This window comes from Halichoeres trimaculatus, unplaced genomic scaffold (assembly GCF_033239565.1).
Source record: "Halichoeres trimaculatus isolate MK-OKI-2021-1 unplaced genomic scaffold, fHalTri1.1 fHalTri1_scaffold_21, whole genome shotgun sequence".
NCBI lineage: Eukaryota > Metazoa > Chordata > Actinopteri > Labriformes > Labridae > Halichoeres > Halichoeres trimaculatus.
Genome location: NW_027437199.1, coordinates 10,614,037 through 10,638,778, shown reverse-complemented (window position 1 = coordinate 10,638,778; position 24,742 = coordinate 10,614,037). Strand labels below are relative to the sequence as shown.

Below are 24,742 nucleotides of genomic sequence, written 5' to 3'. Positions count from 1 at the left end.
ATGCTGCACTTAAAAAACTCTTCCCCTTCAAAAACAGATGCTCAAAATTTGCGTTAACCTTTATCCCATCATTTTTTTCATCCTCAAAGTGAACGTGCAGGTTCAGAGCTGCACTTTGCTTATGAAACCTTTCTGCATAACTCTGAATCATCATTAGTCTCAGCAATAATGCCCCGTCCTCCAGGAGCCCCACTGTCATCTCAGGTCTAATTAAATTGGTCAGAAGATTAATGGAGTTGTGCTTCTGTTCTGACCTGCTGTATGGAGGAAAGAATTACAGCCTTCTGACTTCACTGGCTGTGTTTGTCAGCCGTTATCTTTTTCAATCTGCTTGTTACAGGCGGCTAATTTCCCTCTCATGGCATATCCTGATCCCGCCAACCAGGTCTAATCATTAAGCTGGTTTTTCCTCAGCAATTTCTCCATCACGCCTTTCACTCCTCTGTTGAGTCCAGAGGAGGACTCTCAGGCGCTGTGGTCACAGGAGTCTTAATAAACCCTCAGAGCTGTCTGCAGGAGCGACTCTGAGGATGTAATTGGACTGATAGATGTGGATAAGAGGCTCTGATGGAGACGGGTTATTCTGCTTGAACTCTGATTCCAAACTGTGAAGCACTTTGGGAGATTTTACGAGCTCATTGAGAGACGAGGAGTGTCAGTTGTCAAGAGCTTAGAGCTGATAGATGGGGGATGAAAAGGTGATGAGTCAGACAGTCCAAATTTAGACTCACACACACTTTCCCAGCTGTATCCTGTCTGTGTGGTTGTTTGAAGAATTTGGGAAAAGAGGATTTACAGTAAGACTGTTACGTAAGCTGAAAATGTTATGAAGAAGATGAAGGTGAAACTTGTTTGTACTGAGCATGTAAACATGTATGAACAGATAAGAGCATGAAACAAAATTTGAAAAATTGCTGTTACAATCTCTTCTTCTTTGGTTTGTTTTTAATTCACCTTGTACAAAAACCTCATACAAATAAAGTGACACACACAACCACACGAACAATGTGTTTAACTGAGCCACAGACTGCCACAGACACAGACTCATGAATACACAGTCGTTTCGATCATGTTAGGAAATATTACCTGACTGACTGTCATTTAGTGGTGTGTAAAATACATTAACTCTATAAATGAAAATAATTTCCCTCCTCCGGGAGCCATGAGTGAAGAGCAATTATCATTTTTCCCCCTGAAAGAGAAACCCATTACATTACAAAATGGAAAGTCAGCTCAGAAAGTGGAATCACCGCTCAGTGAGATCATTGACAGTGTCTGCTTTCCTCAACCTCAGTTCAGGAAGTTAATTCCCCACTCTGTAGCCTTTAATAATAATCTGCCATGGTGTGCAATAATAGGAAAAAAAAGACCTGAAATAAGCTGATACTGTCTTTATGAAATGGAAGCAGGGAGGAAAATGTCATTGAAGATTTCTAAAACAGCCACTTTGCAATGGAAAAATAAAGCCATAGACATGAGATGTGTTTTTAAATACAATGCTGGTGTTGGCGCCACACAGTCCCATACAAAGCAAACTGTGATCATCTGTGTGTTCTGACATCTTTCTATCAGGGCAGGCGTTTCATTTGACCTCACAGGCTAGAGTTTACTCCTACACACATCCGTCAGTGTCTCTGTCACCAACTCTACTTTTCTTTCCTTTCCTCTGGTATTGTTACCTCTTTTATTTTTTGTATTTATCCCAGAGTATTAAATGTTGTTGTTTTATTTCAGGTGTTCCCTCTTCAGTGATTGTGTGCCCCACCCTGATGGTCTTCACCTGCATTTTGTGAGTCACTTGTATTTAATTATCTTTACTGAATTCACTTAAGGCGGGTACACACTACAGGATAATGGGGCTGATTTTTGTCCCAATCTCCCTCTTGCGATCAAAGCCAGCAAAGGCCTGATCGTCCAATGTCTGCAAATGACATCATGTGTGATTTTCCTGTGGTGTGGGGTGTGTTAAGTGTGATTTTGTCCGTTTGGAGCCATTCGGAAGGCCTCAGATTGGGAGATCGTACGCAATGAACATGTTTAATATTTGTGACTAGAAATAGGGGAGCCGAGCAGGTATGTAGGTGCAGGTGTGTAATGTCACGTGTGACGCAACAAAGCAAATCAAGACGTGAGTTGACTCAGCTGACTGACCAAAGAGGAAGTAAGAGCACAACTTTTTCTGTTTGTTTTTTTTTTTCCTTTTTTAAGAGGCTGAAAACAACTATCATTGCTTTGCCCTATCTGTCCGTCATGTTTCTTTACACCGAAGTCACGTTTTACTACGCCAGATTTGGAATATTGAGCGTGAAGAAGCTGATACTCTGCTAAAGGTAAGTGTGTGCAGTGTATCCCCTAGGTCAGGGGTGGCCAACCTGTGGCTCGTGAGCCGCATCTGGCTCTTTGCCTTTTGGTGTGCAGTTCTTCTATCCACTATATAGTTATGAGTAACGGTGTGCTGATCAATCTAAAATATTGATATTCTGATGCCAAAGTTGGGATCAGTATTGATTATTACTTGGGTGATGAGATTGATACTTAAGTTTCAGTTTTTCTTCTCTACATGTGCTCCTCTTAATAGCTCATGTGCTCATATCTATCTATCTATCTATCTATCTATCTATCTATCTATCTATCTATCTATCTATCTATCTATCTATCTATCTATCTATCTATCTATCTATCTATCTATCTATCTATCTATCTATCTATCGATGGAACTTTTTCTCTTCTGTAGTAAAACAGACATTTGTCTTTGACACGGCTCCAAATACAAATTTAAACACACTTATCAATGCGATAAATCTTGCTTTGACAATTTGAAATGTATTGATTTTCATTTTATGTCATTTCATATATGTGTGAGAGAAAGTGGATTTGTAAGACCACGTGTGTGATGTGGCTCTTTGTAGCACCATGGTGATTTTTGTGGCTCTTAGTCTCTGACTGGTTGGCCTCCCCTGCCCTAGGTTCACAGCCTTGGGGGGGCGGTTGTAGTTTTCCAGCTCTCCGTTCACTATACGGATTGTGCTTGTCTCTGTGTAAATGCCTGCTCGTATTTGTGTGTCTGTGAACACCTTGGGATGAAACTTTGCTGGCACACAGCTGTGCAATATTACTTCACATTTTCTCATTCTTTGCTTTGTCTCACAACTTTATGCAGTTTTTATTTTACATGTTATGCATTTTCAGCTGTCATGCACTGCTTTTGTGCGTTTAATTTTACATTTTTGCATTGCAGTTTTTGGTGTCAGCATTTCAATGCATTTTCTGCTAGGAAATGCACCTTTCTAGTTTATTCTTGTGATTCCTGTATAAATTTTTGTAGATCATGTTAGATTTTAATTGGACTGCATCTGGGTCTTCAACCAGAGGGTCTTCACATCAGAAACTGATCAGAAAGCTCCCGATGTGTGTGGTTTTCCAGGATTTTAAAATCAGTTTAGATTGTAAAGGCTTCTAATGTCAGACTTACAAAAGACTTGATTCCCTTTTGTAGGTTTTAGAAAAAATGGTAAAATAGTTGAAAATAATCAACCGATTATTCACAAGCACAACACAGTGTCATGTTTCTTTGTGAATTGTGAGGATAACAGACAATCTGAAAAGGAGCACCTAATAATGTTATGATGTGTGTGCGTGTTTGACTGTGTCCTCCGAGGATGTGGACTCTCCTCCCGATTGTGCTCTGTGTGCGTCTTGGAGCAGTGTATGAAAATCCTGCAGAGAAGCAGAGAAAGTGACACATTCTGCTGCAGCTGAGAGATTTAAATTCACGACACGTAATCTCCTCACAGCCGTGACTTCGGAGCTGCACGGACTCTCTCCCTGCTACTTCTCAGCTCCTCTTTGATGTGCATGATAGGCGAAAAGTCGGCGTGTGTGTGTATGCATGTGATGTGTATGTGTGTGTGTTAAGTAGACAGGGTCACAGAGGCTGTGTTTTCATGCCCCTGGTCTTACCTCAGTGACTGTCTCTACACAGACTGTCAACTAAGCAGGTTAAATATTTAGTCACGTTTGATGCTGCTCTGACTGACTGACTGACTGGTGATGGTGGAGGGATCCAATCAGCTTCACACTGACACTCACAGACATTCGTGTGTTAAAATTCAGTCTGTGAAAAAGCATACGACGTGACAAATGACCTGTTAAGCATCCAATACAGCCAAAGTGCTGATAAACAGCCCATCCTGGTCCCACTGGAGTTTGTTAAAGCAGTGGCAAACTGGTGCAAAATGGAAAATATACATGGATGATCATTTTTTGCACAGTTAATATTCAACATAGATTGCAAAGAGACTTTCTCTTATACAGTCTATTCAGAAAGCCCCATGAAATTCCTGAAAGTGCTGCAGGGGGGTAGGTGTCAGACAACATCTTGAACAGAATGCAGCAGAAGTATCCTTGAGCATATTTTCAGAAGCAAAGTCTCAGTAACCTGTGAGTGGTTCTGATCCATCTGACTGCTACATTAAGGCAAGATGTGATTTTGTCAGAAATGAATTCTTTCTTCCTCTTTGATTTGATTGGTGCCATCCAAAAATCATTTTGTACTCGTCAAAAAGAAATGGTGTTGCATTGAGGCTTCACTGTGTTTTGGCAAGGAATGTTCTATTCTGCTTTTTTCAGACCAATACCAGTTCTCCTTCTTGAGTTCTCACTGATACCAGCAATACTGGGAGTAATTTTGACACTAAAAATTTCTTTTAACAGTGACATATCAACACTCACTGGGTTTACAATTTGTCTTTAATAAATGAACAAAAGGGCAAAATGAAACTAACAACTCTCAGAGTTTTAGTATGTTGTTTTTAAATAAAATGAAGCGTGAAATAAAACAGTTTCACCGTTAACTCACCCTGGTTCATTCGAGACAGATGTCTGTCTAACATGAGTCTGGCTCTGTCCGAGGTTTCTGCCCGTTAAAGGGAAGTTTTTCCTTGCCATTGTAACTTGCTAAATGCTGCAAAGTCCTGTTCTCATGGTGGATTAAGATAAGATAAGACTCCTTATTTTGTCTTGATGTTGGGTTTCTGCTAATGTTATTGACATCTACGGGTCTAGACCTGTAAATGTTTTTGTAAAGTGTCTTGAGATAACATTTGTTATGATTTGGCGCTATATAAATAAAGATAGATTGATTAAATGTGCGGACAGCAATGTAGCGCCAACTAAAGGCTGATTTATGCCTAACGTGTCTGTGGGGTCCACACAGCTTTGCCCCCTCGGACTGTCACTTTCACACAAAAAATTTCTGCGCTGCACACACTCAAAAAATTTTAACTTGTGGGACAGAGATGCGTTGACAAGGTGGTGGGAGAACAGGATCTCCTAGTGGTTGAAATGCAGAAATGCAGAAATGCAGGCATGTGTACGACTCTTCACAAAGGGCTCACCGTCATAACCAGTTGGTAAATAATTCATGGCGTGAAATTGCGGCCGCTCTTGGCAGAGAAGAGGAACCTAAAATAACCAGGAAAAATCTCTGGGACAGATATGTCATGTTGTTAACAAAGGCAAACTTCTTCAGCTCTATTTTAGTACTCTGATAGACGTACGTTTGTGATACACCGCCCCCTGCAGTTTGGGACTGGACACCAACAGACACTGCACAAGGTGTTAAAAAGCATAAAAGCCTCACGCGTTCTCTTGCGAGGATCTCATGCGAGAATCTCATGCGAGAATCTCATGCGCCCCATTATGTCCCGTTTGCGTGGACAACATAAGACAGCCTTTACTCGACTCAAGATTTTTTTTGCCTTGTGATTCGGCTGCTGGTAATGGGAGCCTTCATGAGTACCCATACCTTGAAACAAAGGCCGGTACGGTCCCGATACCTATCCTGATACCTGGCATCGGTTCCTGCCTGTCCCTAGTTTTGGTTGGATCTCTCTATTATAGGATGGAGATAGACAACTGTCTTATGAGCACTTAACTGTTCTCACACTTGATCGGCATAACAATAACACCTCCTTGTCACTGAATCACATCACAAACCTAATCACTTAGAGGCTAGGATATGTAGGTTAACTTAATAAAAACCACAGAAGTACATTCAGCACAACACAACTTAAATACAACATTGAAATTTCATCTAATAAGCTATAACTTTGTGAACCTTTAGGCAAAGCAGAAGAAAACAATGACAGGGCTGACAACAAAACCTCCTCTGTAGCATGATCGTTCTGTCACAGATCTTATCGGTGGAATGTTAACATTGTGTTATTGTAGTTGTACTAGTTACTCATCCCACTCGCGGTCTGACGGGCTGATGTCTGAATGTGGGTCAGTGATCGGTGTCAGAGCTCATTAGCGCTGAGGTGTGTCGACCCTGAGGTCTCACTTTCACCTGCTCTCTGTTTGAACGCTCACTCTCCTGACACGTGCTCGATGGAGAACAGACTGTTAATCTGAACCAGCTCACTGATTGCTGACCATCTGTGGAGACTCTCCCAACACTGACTTCTTTAGCTCCTTTGAAATTCAACTGGGTGTTTAGCCTTGTTGGGAGACAGAGAGGAGAAAAATACGCTGCACGCGCTCACTGATCAGGAGAATTGATCACTGTACGCTGACACAAAGCACATCATGGGAGGCAGGAAAATGAGATTCTTTTATCATCGCACAAAAGAAGCTAGTCTCTAATGACCCACTCTGAGAAAAGAGCTGCTGGTTGTGACAAAACCCGTCGCTGGGGGAGAATCAGTCGTAATGCTCTGCAGAGAAATGATTGTCACACAAACAAGATAAAAGCTTTTATTTCACGACTGCTCATGGCATCTGTTGGGAGTTACTAAACAAAGCTTACACAGCACTATGTCATGAGTTTACAAAGACATTTAGCCATAAAATTTCACATGATTAATAAAAAAGTGAGCACTTAAGCAACAACCTGCTAATTAATGAGAAGTATCTACTATAAAAGTCTGCCTGTGATGCTTAGACTGCAGATATGTACAGCAGCATATATCCTTCATACTTTTATGTGGCGTCATAATGATCCCAAAAGTTAGTTCCACCAGGAATACTTACCCTGATGTCTCTGCAAATCAGAACAGAAACTCAGAAAGTCTACAAGAGCTGTGCTACACAACTTTTTAGATTAGTTACAAGTAATTATTTAAGTCGTGAATAATGTGTGCATTACAACATTCTGTTGCTCTGGTCCAGATTCACTGATAAAGCTCCCTTCTGATTTGCTGCTTCATTTACTAAAACCTTCAGCAGGGAAATGAAGCAATCAACCAATTTTACTCTCACAGATGAAAAGAAAAGAAAAATTAAACATTGATCATGTCGGATTCAGAGTGAAAACAGTGAAAACTTGCTGAGCCTGAAGCAGAGTAAAAATGTACTGGTGCAAAATAGAAATTACAAAAAGGAATCAGCAGGAATCATCTGTCTAAATGATATGGCATTACTTATCTGCTTTGGGTTGTTTTTACTCACTTCTTTCTGGCTTTTTATGCCTGTAATCAGAGAGGACAAGACAGTGGACAGAGCAGGAAACAGGGTTAAAGAAAGGTACAAGCTGGATTTGAACCCTGGCGACCAGCTTGAGGGCGAACCTTATGTGGTGTGACTAAACTGTAAAAAAATGAATGTCATCTTGCTTGGCTCGAAGTAAGGGCGCCACAAAAACTGCTCCCCCTGGTGACTGGCTGCAGTATAGGTAAAAAAAAATCAGTCTCTCCAGTCATTCCAGATGGGCTGTGGTCAAACTTTAAAAAAAATTAATACACCTCGTTGAAAGTTTTCTTACGTTCGATTGTTGTGGTGATTTGAAGATATTATTTGGCTGCTTTGTATTCAAGTCCTCTATTTTCTGAAAAGTTATAAGTTATAAGAGGTTAGAAACAAGGCTTTACGTCACGTATCATGATGATTGACAGCAGACATTCTTGTATATTTTTTTTCAGGATTGTAAAATATGTCAGGAGGTAGTGACAAGAAGTGATTAGACTCTCAAAAGAAAAAAAATAATTGTTATTTTTGTCACCCAGCTCCACTCACATTCTCTCTGAGTCCCTCACAGTCTCTACAGCTACCAATGGCAGTGCCTGTGGCGGGGTATTTTGGCAAGGCCATGCTGTCCACTCTATAAACAGTCTATGGATGTGACTTAGACCACTAGGCCTTCTGTGCCCCTCAACAGGCTAAAGTTCTTTGCTTATATTGCATAGGAGGAGGTATTGTGGGTTTACTGTGTGTAAGTTTCATACTGTCTGGTACCTTTGTTGAATCTTTAAATGATTTGTAGCTCAAAATCAAACACAGGTGTTTTAGAAAACCCTTATTTTAGCCTCCATCTAAAACACTTCATTTTAGCCTCCTGTCCCTTTAAGACTCCCTGTTCCACAACCCCCTTCCCTCTGATTGGCCAGCTCTCTGACAGCCTGTTGGGGGCAGAGATCTGGGCAGACCTTGTTGTTTGAGGCCTGCCACTCCAACTTGTCATGAACCAAGTTAAGAGATCCCCATGTCAACCTCATCATTTCACCGATTCTCATGATGATCTCATGCTATTTTAGAACACGAAGACCGATTTTAAAGTTAGAGCACTGGTGTTTGGCTTAAAGACCAAAAAAATGGGGCATAACTCCAAAGTACAACAGGAAATGACAGCTGGATCACAAAGCAGGGACAACTAACGATACAAACTGTTCAAATAAATAGAAGCTAGTGCTTTGAAATTCCCACGTTCTCTGTATTTTCTCTCTTTCTTTCAGCCTGCAGGGGAATGTTGCACCACTCAGCACCAGGAGCAAAAACGTAACATGTCGAGACAAAAAAAGTGAATCTTAAAGATTAGGAAATGTATTACTGGTGTGAATGCAACACAAGAAAATTAAAGTCAACAGTTATGCATTTACATATTTATTTGTGTCTTTTCCTGCATGTGTCTTCCAGCAGAGGACTCCTCCCCTTCCTTCTCATCTCTTGATTGCATTCATTTTTTCTTGTTTAGGGAGCTTGTCCCAGCCTTAGTTGTAAAACAGTAGCACAATTTTTTTAAGCAGGAAAATAAACATTATACAAAAGTCATTGTACAAACCCAAAAAATTGTAACCTTTTTCTTTCTTGGCCACATTACCCAGCTCTCCAGGAAGTGCCACATTTTAGGCTCTGTAGTGTCATGCTGTAAATACGACAGGATGTGAAAGCACGCAGCAGTTTCTCTATAAACTGACGCACATCATGCACAGCTTACTGCCTTTTAACAGTAGGTGGCACAACCACAAACTTGCAACACTGACAGGTCGACGTGTTCAGGTAGGGACTGTTATCAAACATGTCGAGTCTTAAGCAGCGTGGTACCTGAATGCTGGAGCTACAGCAGGTAACTCAAACAGACATAAGTAGACATCAAGAGATTGATTCAGGTTGACGAAGGCTGAAACATTTACTCAGCACAACTGCTCCAAATGCTGCTCCGCTGATGCCCCCATACTGTTTCTGTGTCCTTATATTTGAGACACAGCATAATACAAGTCCTGCATCTTCATTAGAGCAAAGATCAGCTTCAGGAAACAGGACTAGGATCTGCAGCTGGAATATTTACATTGCCTTGCTCCATAGAGCTGCAGTAAAACCCTGAATCCATGTATTTGTCTATAAGGCTCAGGCTTATGCATTAATCTGCATTTCTCTAAATGCCAGATGGACTTTTTTCAGCTCAGTACATCTGTGAGATGTTCAGAAACCAATGAGGAGGGAATTTAATTTGTGCAATTCGGAGAAAAACTGAAACATTTTATCAAACAGTTAAACTGCATCACTGTTGGTTTCAACAACAGGAAACATTTTGACGTTAGAGTTAGCCATTTTTTGCTCTTGACTTGAACAAACACCAGTGAACATAAGTGATTCATAATACCAGGAATTTACGTAGTGCACCACACAGAAACACCTGACAGACACCAACTTGATTACTTCAGCAACCCTCACAGATATGTTGCTGATTTCTGGAGTACCACCTGTCTGGGCCTGTGGCTTAACAGTTTCTGTCACAGCTGCTTTCTCCACATCTTTCACTGAAACTGTAGTAAAACTGTAAAATCTGCAATCCCCACTTTCAGCTCAACTCCCAGCTGTTTGATCACCTGCCCATAAATCATTATCACACCTGTCCCCATTAAACTGCCTCAAAGACAAGTATTCTAACAACAGCAGAGCCATCATGTTAACGTAGTGCAAGAAGTGTGCTAAACGTAAGGTTGTGTTTTATCTTGGTCCTTCTTTCTTTTGAGACCACTCCATTAGTGGAGAAAAACACTGATTTAAAGATAATTAACAATTCGATTTTTTTTTCAATTATTTTTTAATATTATCCTGGGAAATGCAATATTTCTGGTATGGTAGGATCAGGATAAAGCAATTACAGCAAACTGTTTTTGAAACTCTTTCTTCATTCAATCACACCTTAATTATGTTGTCATTGTTATTATAATCTCATAACTTTTCTCAAAGTGACTTCACGAATATGACTTTATTCTTGTAACCTAACAACTGTTTTTGCAGAACATTTTGATATTTTGATATTGCAACTTTGATCTTATAATGTTTCGACCTTATTCTTGTTTCCTTATGACTTTAATTTCATAACTTCATGACTTTTATGTCCTTACATTACAACTTTAGGTAACACTTTATAGTACAGCCTGGTAATAGCGCTGCAATAGGACTGCAATAGCGCTGCAATAGCGCTGCAATAGCGCTGCAATAGCGCTGCAATAGCACTGCAATGGTGGGGTAAAAGTGCTGCAATAGCACTGCAATGGTGGGGTAAAAGTGCTGCAATAGCACTGCAATAGCACTGTAATAGCACTGCAATAGCACTGCAATAGCAGGGTAATAGCGGGGTAATAGCACTGCAATATTTTGCAGTGCTATTGCAGTGTTCTTGCAGTGCTATTGCAGCACTATAACCGGGCCGTATTATAAAGTGTTACCCAACTTTATTTGCATCATAGTACAATTTTGTTCTTGGCATAATTACTTTATTATTGATTCAACTTTGACTCTACTCTGCACTTAAACACCCATCTGTCCTGACCTGCAGCTCATAGAAACTCCGGTATTACCCACACAGAGAAGGTCTGTGGATGAATCATGAGTGAAACATCAGTGAAAAGATGTAAGTTCACTCTTAGAGTCTGGCCTTTAAAGAGAACGAAACTTCACCCTGACTGCTCATTGAACTTCTGTAACCCTTCGCTCTTATGCCTAACAGTCAAAACTCAGAGGGTGAATCCAAAGCTGCCACTCAGAAGTTTTTAACTTAACATTACATAAAAAAACAACCACAGAAAGCCTTTGGGCAGAGCATGTCAGAGAGACTTTTACTTCTCTCTGAGTGGTGTCTGCAGGCACTCAGGCATCACTTACAAATCAAAGAGGGCTGCTTTTAGGTACACGATGGATCTGGACCTACATTAAATGATTGGTTGGAACTGGTTGTTACAGTGAGTTTTCACTTGGACTGGGAAAAGTTGCACCATATTTTTTAAAAAAGCTTTTTCAACACAGATTTGTGCTTTATTATCTTTACAAGCCTTGGGGATTTCATAGATAATTAAAATTGATTAGAAATGAAAACAGGCCTGAGGGGAAATATAAAAACACGATGGGACTCTTAATGTTGATAAACAGAAAATCTCCTAAAACACAGTTCCTCTTGTGTTCAGGAGCGTAATCAAAATGTGCCATCTTGTCTTAAACTAGGATGTACCCTGTCCTGTAACCGTTGACATGATTCGAATTTTAAGTCCTGAGTGCCTTACATGTCTGCTCCTGCTCAGAAAAAGGTCAGCGGGAGCTGAGAACTCTGCTGGAAGAGTCAGCTGTGTAACTCAGGGAGGTTAAAAACAGCCCTAAAGCTGTGAGGAATCTTCAGAGATCTTTTCTGTGTAAAATTTATGAATTGAAAAGTGCTACTTGACAGGCTGTTACAGTGATGTGCATGCCTGCCAACCTGCATTGTCCTCAAAGGTACTGTTCTGTAAATCAGAGAGTTTTTCCAGCTGCTGGGGAGAAATACAGCAAGCAGTAAAAAAAATACAAAGCCTTGATTTTCTCTGCTCTGTAAAGTCAGTCAGTTTTCTCAAGCAGTGTGACATGTTTTTGACACAGTGGGAGCTGAAGACCACAGGTTTAGTGGTTTCAAGGATCTGTATATTTAATAGACTTTATAATGTATTGACATAGCGTCTGTGACATCACCCATATGTTTTTAAGACAAAGTTTTGAAGCTTTTGTCGCAGGAGGCCATATAGAAAATACTGAACTTGGCTTTGTTCAAGTTTTAATGGGGCAAAGAGGTGACCTTTGCTTTTAAACTGTTGCACTGTGGGTAGGAAAGACAGACTTTTGAAGTCTTGAAACTAGAATTTACACCATGAACTTGGTGCAACAAGTCTGTTCCATCTGACTCCCACTTTGTTCTCCGACTCCACTCTCACCTCATTTTCCCTCCTTCTGTGTGTTTGTGTTGTTTTTGTAACTTTACTGTCACATCTGCCTCTTTTTCACAAGGATTCACAATTATATATTCTCACGCACCTTTTGCATCACAGCTTCTAAAGGAGACAGCTTATATAATGTTCCCCCTCCCTGAGGCTGTAGAGACTGTTTAACAGCAGAGGTGGTCCACTTAGGAGGTTATTATCCTCCTGATTGACCTCACAGCGCTGCAGGGCAATGCAAGAAGAGGAGGTGGCCAGGCCTTCAGAGGAGATTAACGCTTGAGGTGCTGCAGGTAGATCAGTTCTGCAAAGTGGGATAAGTAATAGTTACAGAGGGCTGTCCTTGAATTTGTCTGTCCTTTGTTTAAAACAGTGGTTTTCAAAGTTGGGGCCACCAGGGAGCACAAGGGGGGTCTCAGAAAATTGGAGGGAAGTGAAAAATAGAATGTATTTTTTTTCATTCATTTCATTTAATCACATTTATAATTAGTTTAGTAGTTTTTATTTGTTGTTGTTTTTTATAATCATTTGTTCTGAACATACAACACGTTGAGTGCCGTAATCGTCAGGCTCACATGTTTCTGATTGTACCTAACCACATCTCGTGTGACAGCAACAGTTTAGGCATGATGATGTCATTATCTGTGTCGACCTGGCAATTTGCACCTATTTTTGAGCTATGTATAAAACTGTACTGAACTTTGAGGCTCTCCCTCTGTCTTACCCAGGCATGGGCAAACTACGGCCCGGGGGCCACATGAGGCCCATTAAACGTTTTAATCCGGCCCGCCGAACTTAAAGAATTAAATTAATAAACCTTGTTTATGTTTTATTTTCCCTGCAATTCTGATGTTTCTCCACTAGATGGTGCACTTTAGATACATTGGCTTTGTTGAGGTGAAGCGTAGGCCTATTACTCCACGTTTGCACTTTACCCTCTGACCCATCAGCCCTTCTGTAAAGATGAACGGACCTAATAAAAGGAAGGTGGACAAAACAAAACTCATTGAAACACATGGAAATGGGCATATGCGTGCGGACAAGATGGAGTGGATCGTCAGATATCTGTTACTTATAAAAAAAAAAAAGCTCAGGACCATGTCTGTATAAACCTTCAATGTGAGTTATTTGTCTAATTTTTGTAGAGACGTTCACATTTAATATCAAAATATCACACAAACATTTTTGACACAATCTTTTATTATTTTTTTGTTTTTTCATTTTTAAAACCAGGACAGAACAAACGCGTTTTTCTGTTTTTCTGTTTTTCTGTTTTTCTGTAATCCCGTTTTTCCATTTTGGTTTTAAAACAGAAAAACAAACTAAAAATTGAATAACAAGTCTTTATCCGTTTTCCGATTTTGGATTCTAAAACTGATATGGAATGAACGAATGATACCCTGATAGTTACCAAAGCACTCCATCCATCTGCTCCTGGTCCGGCCCCTTTGTCAAATGTTAGAACCCATTGTGGCCCACGAATCAAAAAGTTTGCCCACCCCTGGTCTAACCACTGGCTACATGTAATAAATGGAGTTTCCCACCTTGGCTGACAGAGCGCTGAAATGCCTTCTCCTTTTGGAAACAACCTACTTGTGTGAATCTAGCTTTTGTTTGCTAATAATTTCCTATTCTAAACAAACATAATAATTATTGAAAGGTGAATAAAAGTTTAAATTAAAGCTGCAAGCAGCGTTAGACGGGTCCTCGGGCTCCTGCCGGTTTTCCCTCCAATGTGTCCATCAAACTGAGACGAACATTTTGGCATTTGTTTCATCTTTCTAGGACATTCCTAGCCCCAGTTAGGGCTGTTTTGCTGTGCATAGGTGGAAGTGAGCCTTGTGGTTCTGAGAGAATATTATGGGATGTCAGGGAATCAGTTGATACCATGGCAACGTATCCTCTGCTATGCTGAATGACATCACCACCTGCATGCGTGGAATTCTAATTAGCGTGACACGAGTGTGACTACAGGCTGGAGGGAGAGTTTATCAGCCATCTAATGTAAAAAAATCCTCACAGAGTCCACAATTTTACCCCAATCTGTGTCAAAAATATCATATTTGATAGAAGGGCTTGTGAGGAATCCATTTTTGGCATTTTTAAAGCAGTACGAGTTATACTTTTTTCACTAGAAGCACAAATGCGTCACAACACCGGTGGAAAAGTACTAGAAATGGATTTTGTATTTTAGAGAAACTTCCCAACTACTTGTCCTGTAGGCCACAATGTTGGCTTAATCTGTGTAAAAATATCATATGGTTGTAGAGAATTTTGTCAGGAATCCAACCATGTAATTTTTAAAGCTCTATGACTTTTAGTTTTTTGTCTAGAGGCCCAAATGCGGCACTAGTAGAAGTACTAGTAGTGAGTGTTTTGACCTGAAATCTGTTCTCCTCATCTGCTAACATGGAGAAATCCTAAATTGGCCAAAAGCGGTCGGCGACTTTGAGGGCTCGCCATTCGAAAACCGGGCCCGAAACAACAACTTCCTTCACAACTTTTGTAGAGCAGGGTCTGGTCTGTCATGTGATGGTAGTCTCAAACCTGTACCATTTTTGGTTTCAGAGGAGAAAATTTTTGCAGAAAGGGTTAAAAATTTTTTTTTTTTATTTTGTGAGGCAAATAGCCGGCTTCCTGTTGGAGATAGGTCCAGGGTAGCAGCGTATGATTTTTGCGTCTCGATGACACGAGCGTTTTGGTGTTGGTTTCATCTCTCTACGACATTCCTGGCCCGAGCTAGGGCCCTTAGCGTGTGCCTAGGTGGCGCTATTGAGCTTATTATGGGATGTCGGGGGTCATGTTTGGTATCATTACGCAATTTTTCGCAATTGTGAGGTGCGTGCCAATTTTGGTGAGTTTTTGAGTATGTTAAGCAGGTCTAATTTGCGTTTTCGGAGCCTGTGGAATAATAAGAAAAAAGAAACGAACGGAATACAATAGTGCCCTCGGCCTTTGGCCGAGGGCACCTTCTAGCCCTTGCTAGAAGGTGCCCTGGCTCAGGCCGAGGACCCTAAAAATACATTCTTAAAGTTGACATTTCTTTACGTATTCTAAAACATTGTCTGTTGGTCTCCAAAGGGGGTCAATGGCCAGAAGCAAATGCTGTTTGGGGCCCTTGGTATAGTAAAGTTTGGGAACCTGTGGTTGGTGGGCCTCAAACACAAAGGTTTTCCCATTGCTCTGCCCCTGACAGGCCTCGATAGATCTGACCAATCAGAGGGAAGGGGGTTATGGAGCATGGGGTCTTAAAGGTACAGCAGTGTGAGAAAAATAAGGATTTCTTTGAGCTGACTGCAGATTAACCATAACATGTTTTAACACTGGATGTGCTGCTCTTTATGTCATTGTACTTGTTTTGCGTGCATACAGCTCCATGTGTCTGTGTGTGGATGTAAACAACCGTGTGGTAAACAGCTTTAAACTCTCTTCGTTTAGTTCACAGCACCTTGAAGACATGTTTTTCTTCACTCCCACGTCTGGGAAGCAGAATCCATACATCAATGAAAGAGCACCCTGCTGTTTAAGGTGGCAGTGTGAAACAGAGGTGGAGCCAACACACAACAAGGACAGATGTGTGTGTTCCAGTTTTTGACGGATGAATCATAAATGTTGCAGTGAGCTCACAAGGTATATGAAATAAATACGTTCTCCACCTCTCATTTTCACCTTAAAGAAGCCCATATATTGCATAAAAGAAGCCAAAAAATGAGTCATCGCCCCAGCTCGTAGATGCAGCTCTGACTGCTCTCTCCTCTTCCTTTATTTTTTGATCGTGTTACTTTCTGTGGTTTCCACAGCGACACAGTTGACCTGCCAACTGCAGCTTCAGCTCCTCATGGTGAAAACATTAGTCAGCTTTCTGTCTCTATTTCTTTTCCTTGACACAGGCCCAGTGCTGTGAAAATATTAGTCTAGACTGGTGTCCAGCAGTGTTGGGCAGTGCAACAAAGGGCAGTGTTGGTACTTCAGCTTGGTGATAGCGTCACTGTCCTCTGCGTCATACTGCTTTTCATTAGCTCTGAAATACTTACTGACTTTTCTCTGCCCAGCTTTACCAAACAGCTCCAAACATAGATACTAAAATTCAGGACAAAGAAATGTACACTGTTGTCACTGATATTTCAAAGTTTAGGTCATGAATAGATATCAGTATAAGAGTGAGAGCATTTAAAAATGAGTGACAAGAGATTCAAGTCACAGTGTTACAAGGTTCCAGTTGCAGCATTACTTTATTCAAGTCATGGTGTTTAAAAATAAAGTCGCAATGTTATGACATTAAAGTCAGGGTGTAACGGTTGATAAGTCATGCTATCAAAGTGCTTGCATAATGAGAATAATGATTAGGAATGGGATTAAAGTTGTAACATATTGAGATTAATTACAGTGTTACAGGATTAAAGGCACAATGTTATGAGTTTTAAATCACAATTTAACAAGATTACAGCTACAAAGTTGTAAGATTTAAGTAATTTTGTTACTATATTAATATAACAAGATTAAAGTAGTAATATTTGAGATGAAAATTGGAATGTGATGAGATTAAACTTTAATGTCACAACATTAAAGTTGCAGCATAGCAGAATTAAAGTCTAAGTGTTGAAAAATTGGTCCCCATAATTGTGCAGTTATTAGATTAAAATAGTAACATTTTGAGCTCATAGTCTGGGTATTGCAATATTAAATGTTGTGATGTCATTAGATCAGAACAGTCGCAGGTTAAAGGATTATCAAAACTAGGTATGCACGGATATGAAAAATTTGGCCTACACAGATATCTGATATTAATATTGCCGTTATGCTGATAATAGATATTTATTTAGTTTAAAAAAAAAAAGAAAACAAATCTGAGATGTGTCAAGGTAGTTCAGAGTGGAAGAGTGGCACAATCGTAAAAAAAAGAAAGCGACCATGGAGAGAATCAAAGTGTGAAGCACCTAGGATGAACATGATTAAAAAAGTATGTTTTGTCTGTTTTTTGGATCAAAAACAGGACGAGAGACATAAAAGAAGAGGGTCCACTTTTGTCAGGTAGTTTCGGTGTTTACATAGTCATAGAAAACAATATTATTCTTAAAATGTCCAGCAGCTAATGAGTAAATATCAGCCTATTTTTACACATCGATCTACACATTTGATTTGTTTAAAACATTTGATTTGTTTAAAACAATGACCAACATTGGCTGATGCTAGTTTTGATACTGATATATCACACATCCCTACTGTATACCTAGCTTCATTTTTTACAATAAGAGTAGTTAGAGATGTGTCTTCCATACAGTTAGTTGCTGTGAGAAGTTATTTTCACTCTCATTACTGTTATTGAGTACATGTTTAGGCTATCGCAGAAACGTATCATTGTGTTTATGTTGGTTGGTCGAGCTTACAATTTCATGAAAGATTTCTGTTATCGACCAAGTTATCTGTATGAATTATTTTCATAAATCTTATAATTTTCAGACAGAAAATTCCAAATGGTCAGTGACTTTGAATCAAACTGTTGTAAGCTAAATACATTTTTAATCTAATCTGCATTAGCCATGTTGATGTAACTTGGCTTGTTCCATTTCTAAATTGTAGATTAGCCAACAACTTATTTAAATTCAGATTTTTGTACCTTTTACTGTAACTCCTCTTGGCATTACCTGCCACAGTGTTGGCTTCTACTGTTGGCTTTTGTCTGCTGCTAATCTTAAAGTACTTAGTCAAAGGTAGAGGATTGTGAGCTTTTGTGAGATACTTATGAAGCTAACTCAGCCAGCAAACATCGCCCAGTGACATCAGAAGTAACCTCTGTCAGTGCTTAAGTGCTGGTTGATGGAGTTTCAAACAAGTTATGAGAGAAAGTCAAGAGTTCATTAGATTTATGTATTGACAGCAGCTTCAGAATACCTAGATTTACCAGCACAGGGCCAAGCAGGGCAGCTGTAGCTACCTGCTCTGTTTATAAATGCAGAAGAGAAGGAAGAGTTTTCCGCTTAATGCCATGTCTCTGCGTCTGTCTCTACTGGCAAACCGAGGGAGAAGTTGTGTGAAAAGTTCGCCTGCAGCTCTACTTACTATTAAATGTTACTTTGATCAATTAAAAATCAATGCCCAGTAATATAAAAGTTCTTTGTTTTTTCCAGAGACACTCTCAGTTAATTGCTTTTCTCTCAGTCTTATCAGGTGATAGGAGGTAGAGACTATTACGGTAGGAGAAAAACATTTCTAATGTGATTAACAACCTGAAGTAGATAGAATTAAATGTGTCTTGAATGCTCAGTGTGGCGAAAACAACAAAACTGAGCACCTCATGACTCAAAGGGATTATTTCTGCACAGTAAAATAAAAACATTAGTCTTTTTATTCCTTTGAGTTTAACGTGTATCCTATATTTTTGGTGCAGATCTCATGAAATTGACAGTTTTTAGATGGATTGAAGTGACATTTTCTGAAAATATTTTAGATCAATAAGTAAAAAAAAAAGGTGAAACATCCTGGATTTATCGTCTACCTCTGAGAGGAATGTGACCTTTCAGCTCTTTCAACTTGCTGAAGAGAACAACGCATGTAATCCAGAGCCTCTGTGACACTGATGCGTGGTGTGGAAACATGAGAGGTCAAAGAAATCTTGGTATCAACACCAGACTCACACCAAATCGTGTAGATAAAATTGGATTCAACAGGCTTGACCATTTTTGAACAAGGCATGTCACAACTCGTAAGCTCTAAGCTTTTAGAAATGCTTAAACACCATAGAAGGGCAGTGTTCACATGGTCTCACAAAGTCATTTGAAGGCAACATTAGCTTGTTGTGGAGGAAGGAAGATAAAACTAGTTGCTCAGGATGATAAAAGAGGGTATGCGTTTACGTTACTTCCCCTCGGGGACACGCCCACTTCAGTTGGACTGAGTGGCAAACAAACCTCTCTTAACATTGCGGAGAGCAACAGTTAACATGGCAAGACCAGGAAAAATGTGAAACATGACAGGAAATTAGGGATAGCTGGACTCCACATTGATTTGGTAAAGCTACTACAGAACCAGAGGTCCACAAACATCGACAAATAGCCAGAAATCATGTCCTGACATTTATTTGTACCCGATTTCAACGCTAGGAAAACACACAATGCAAAGCCTGAAAGCCACGAAAGCCTCTATATGATTCAATTTACAGTATACAGTGGATTGACCCAAGTGAATACACATATTATCTATTTGTACTTTTGGTATTTGACATAGACTGTATTATAAACAAACATATAGTCTCCACAACAGTATTTAAGTAAAGTTAATATCAAATACTTTATACAACACAGCTACAGCAGCTCATGCTGGAGTTCCCCATTATTTATAAAACATTTAATGTTAGTTAGTTTACAAATTATGTCGAGCACAACATTCATAATCACACAGACAAAAATGTTTCAGTTATGAAAAATATAGCTGAATGACAAAACTCACCTTTAGAGGTTTTGTAATTTAAGGACTGATTTAACCCAAAATTACAGCATCAATCAACGTTAACTCACTCACAGCTTTTCCCCATTTTTTTTATTTTGGTTAAGAGTTTAGACGGTATCTAAGCCAATGCTGCCACTCATCTCCCTCTTTCTGCCACTCAGTGAGCGTAAACACAATGACCTCCACTTACTGTGACATCATGTGCATTCCCTCTATATGAACATGGAGTGGTCATGGACGAGCCTGCACCATTACCACACGTCCAAACGTTTCGTCTCACATAGGTGTTACTAGAGATGCACTGATATTAAACTTTTGACTGATACTGATATCCAACACTAATATTGCTGTAATGGCCGAAAACCGATATTTACAGATATCAATATTGGTTAAAAGAAAAAAAAAACAATCTGAGATGTGTCCAGGTAGTTCAGAGAGATAGAGTGGCGCAATGAGAAAAGACGACCATGAAGAGGATCAAAGGATGGATCGCCTGGGATGAAAGTGATCGAAAAAGTACGTTTTGCCTTTTTTTTTGATCAAAAACAGGACGAGAGATGTAAAAGACGTTGGTTCACTCTTCTCAGGCAGTTTTGGTGTTTATATAGTCATAGAAAACAATATTATTTGGGTCTTGAAAGATCGTTCAAGATGCTCTGAAAATGCCAGGAGCTAATGAGTAAATATCGGCTGAAACTGATGTTTAATAAATGACCAATATCAACCATTACCTTTATTGATACCGATATATCGTGAATCCCTAGACGTACATGGTTGAACCAGAGACTGATTCCGCCCTTGAACTGGTCTTGCATGAGTGTTGAATAAGAAAGCCCTCGGATACATCAATAAGTGTGTTTTCTTACCTTTTGTGGAGCTGATACTGCTCTGCACAAAAAGCTCTCTTCCTCTGGGAAAGTAAAAGAAACAGTCAGACTGTCTGCTTTTCTCTGTGTTCTTAATTGTCTTACATGTCTTTGTGCAGACATTTCTTTGTCTTCCTCTCTCAGCTCCTCTTGCTCTCTCTGATAGTTCGAAATCCCATTATTCCGAGCAGACTGAAGTGAATTTCTTTGAGCCTCGTCTCAGCGCGACAGACGCACCAGGAACACAACAGGAGTCTGTGCTTGCAGGATGAACGACGCAAAGAGCGGCTGTCTGAAGGAAGAGGAGATGTAACTGGATAACAGCTTGATGCGATCTGAGCATTGATTTTTATTTCAGGAGCCTTACAGCAGATCAACAAAACCACAAACTGTCTCTTGCAGAGTATACTTTTAATCCCTACTTGTCACACTCTTTCTCAGACTCATTCTTCTCTAACTTTTTTTTTATACCCTCCTTCTGTTTACACAGTAATCTCAACTGCTGGCAGAAACTAGAAGAATACAGCTTTAACAGACAGTCCTCACATGAGCTGATCCAGAGAGGAAGAGGCAGGAGAATCGGGGGCTTGTTGTTAACAAATGCCACGTGCGATCATTTTTTTTTTCTGTCATTGGTCAGAAATCTTACCCAGAAGATGGGGAGTTTCCTTATCTTCAATCATTCATTCATATTTTTACCCCCTTTCCACAGGTAACAGTAGCCACCAGGGGTGTAACGGTACACAAAAATCGTGGTTCGGAACGTACCTTGGTTTCAGGGACGGTTCGGTACATTTTCGGTACAGTATGGAACAACTCAAAACCGTTTGCTTGTTTAGCATGTTTATTAGACCAAAAACTTACCATTATACAGTGAGGGGGGAGGCTCTTTAAGCTCTGGTTGGTTGTTAGCAGCAGCCATGATGCACAATTCAGACACAAGCTTCTGTGGCTACGGAAGCTCTTTGATATTTATCTTCTGTTTGGCTCACCGTGAGACGTCACGTCCACATGATATGCACATGATTGCAAAGCACGAATCACAGACCACTTTCCTCATGAATATTAAACCGCCTTCCCTGCTCAGCCAATCATAGACGAGTATTAACATGAATATTAAAGAGCCATGTGCAGCGGCTAACGCAAACTTACTGTACTTGTTCGAATACAGTACTGTACCGAACCAAACAGCCTTATGGAGCGGTTCACCACAGATACATGTACCATTACACCCCTAGCAGCCACAGAAGATCAACAACATGTTTGGCTAGTTTGTGTTATATTGTTATTTGGCTCATGTACCAGTGTGCGCTATATGATCAACATATATGAAGTTTTTTCAATAGTCCTGACTTGGTTCAATAAGGCACTAAATGAGCCCATGACTCATTTTCCTCAGTTCTTCAGACTTCTCTTTTTCTGCTGTTGTGGTTGATTCTTCTGCACCTTCTTCTTCTACTGTTATGACTGTTGTCAACCGAGCTTATTACTGCTCGCATACTACTATAGTGTGAGCCACAGTTATGCGTCAGTTGTGCTGGTTGTGTTCTCACTGCAAAGGAACTGCAACAAGGCTTGAATGGAAGCAATTAGTGACCACTTGTTTTTGGCGATCTCGACCTGCTTGTTTTGTCAATCGCATCCTAGCGTGATTGCTGTGTTCACATATACCCAAATGAACCAGGTTTCGAGGGGCTGCTCACTGTTTCAGAACAACTTCCCCAAACGATCCAGGTGTGAATACACCTTCAGTTTATTTTACGTCAAATAAGTCTGCAGAAAGAGTCCAGAGCGTTCCGCTTCTCCCTGGTGACATCCTAGACCACAAGGTGAGCTTGAAATGTATGCTCAACATTGCTGTGTAAAGGTCTCCTGTTAGCCTAGAGCACAGATTTTCCTTCTGTTTAATCCTCAAATGAGCTACTTAGATTTATTTCACTTAACTTGTAATTTGAAAAGGCTTCTTTTCAACCTGTTTACCACATCATGTTGGCATTTGTGTCCTTTTTCCCTTTTCCTCTACTGGATGTTCAAAATAATTCCATCCCTGGTATAAAAAATGTAAACATAGACGTTGTTTCATCGTGTTTACTTGGCCTGTTGTGGGCTCTATCCCCCTGAAGGAGGTCTACGGAAAGTGGAGAGACGCTGAATGCATAAACAGAGCTCCACTGCTGAGGTTAGGTTCATGTTTTTAAACTGATGAAACACTAACGGAGCAAAAACAGAAAGAAAATTGTATGAGGCTGAACATTGGGAATGATTTCAGAGACATCTACTGTCTGATTCACTTTTAACCCCCTCAAAAAAAACTAAACTCACAAATTCTTTTTGGACCACAAACTGTTTGCATGAGAAATTACTTAAAAGGGAAAAATTAAAGTAAGCCCTGGAGACTGTCTGGTAAATGTTTTCCTTATCCCAGAAGATTTATTGAATTGTCTTTATAGGAAACCCAATCAGGGTCTTATACATGACTTTCTCTGGTGACCTTCTTAGTTTCTTTGTCCAAAAGTTTCACTTTTACAACAAACTCCCTCTATCTCCACCTTTTTCAACTTTGTACAAAATATGACTTATTGTATTAAATTTCAAGACATTAGTTTTGGATTTAAACCCCCTTTGATTTTCAAAGACCTGCCAACCTGTTTGAAAGCTCCACCCTCAGGACAAGATTTACCAATAGAAGGGCATTAATGCAAAGACTGACAGAACAGTCAGAGCGCTTCCTTTATCCAGTCCATCACTTTGAAAGCTTTAATGAAGAAAGCGGCCGACGGGGATCTCTGCTTTCTGTCAGACTTTTTCAACTTAAATGAACCCAGTGTTTCAGAAAGTGAAAGAGTGTGTAATAATAAGAGAAAAGCTCCGGAAAGTACTGAGAAATATGCTTATGTATCACACACATATGTTTCACCCATTTCATCAGCTCTTGAAGGGTGTGTGTGGCGTTTGTCTGAGTGGAGGTGTGTGTCGTCAAGCTGCCCCAGGACGGATGATTGTCTGGGTTTGTTTTGGAATGTGTGGAAAGTGCTTTCAGGGAGCACTGAGGTGTGAGAGTGCACAGCTTGAGTTAACTCTGAATTTAAATGTTACAAGCACCTTAATAGTGCCAACAACAAAATGTTAAAGTCTCATTAGCCAGCACGATGATATAGACTGTTAATTAACTCTGATGACTGTTCAGGTTTTATATGTCTGGCGTCTGCAGTTTCACACATATGGAGGGACTCATTACTGTTGTGTACAGCATCGATGCACTCATTTTTAGTCATTATTCAAATACATACAAATACATAATGCAGCCATTCTACTTAAAAACGTATTTTGTGATGGTACATTAAGTTTTATTCCCAACTCTGCATCCCAAACACCTGCTCAAGTAAGAATGTGTCTCTGCATACATTATCCCACCAGAAGAGCGTGTGCTCACCCTGTAAGACCTACCAATGTGCATGTCTGCCGGGGCGTATTTTTACGTTTTTACATACTGTAGTGGGTTTTTTTTATTTTTTATTTTTTCATTTGCTTTCCATCAATATAAACCGTATATACCAAGTTTTAATAATATGTAGACATGCACCGATCAATAGGTGCCAATTTTCTTAATTTTGGGGGATCGGTGATCTGTGATCAGTGATTTGGTTATCGATGAGCGGCCTATTCTTACTTATGAAACTGATCTTTTATACTTACGGAAAGGTCTGACTGCCAGTCATTGTTGCTTTTTGCTCTGAGACCTAAAACTGAGGGCACTTTATTGTTAAAGTTTAAGTTAAAATGTAAATATTTTATTGTTTAACATGTATTGTTCAATGATTTTCAATAAAACAAAATTGGAACATTGAAGGTATATGCTGTCAGTTATAAAAAATAAAAATTGGTATCGGGCAAAATTGGTATCGGCAGATTAGGCTTTTTGAAGATCGGTGATTGGCGATCACCCAAAAAATTGTGATCGGTGCT

The 24,742-nt window shown here is 39.9% G+C and overlaps 1 long non-coding RNA gene across 1 annotated transcript in view; it reads left to right on the top strand.

Moving 5' to 3' along the window:
• Positions 1-24,742, top strand: part of LOC141810970 (uncharacterized) — a 147,661-nt gene that overhangs the window by 47,218 nt on the left and 75,701 nt on the right. The window contains exon 3 of the long non-coding RNA XR_012600133.1: positions 1,735-1,789. This is a non-coding gene — a long non-coding RNA (uncharacterized LOC141810970). The remainder of the gene's footprint in view (positions 1-1,734; positions 1,790-24,742) is intronic.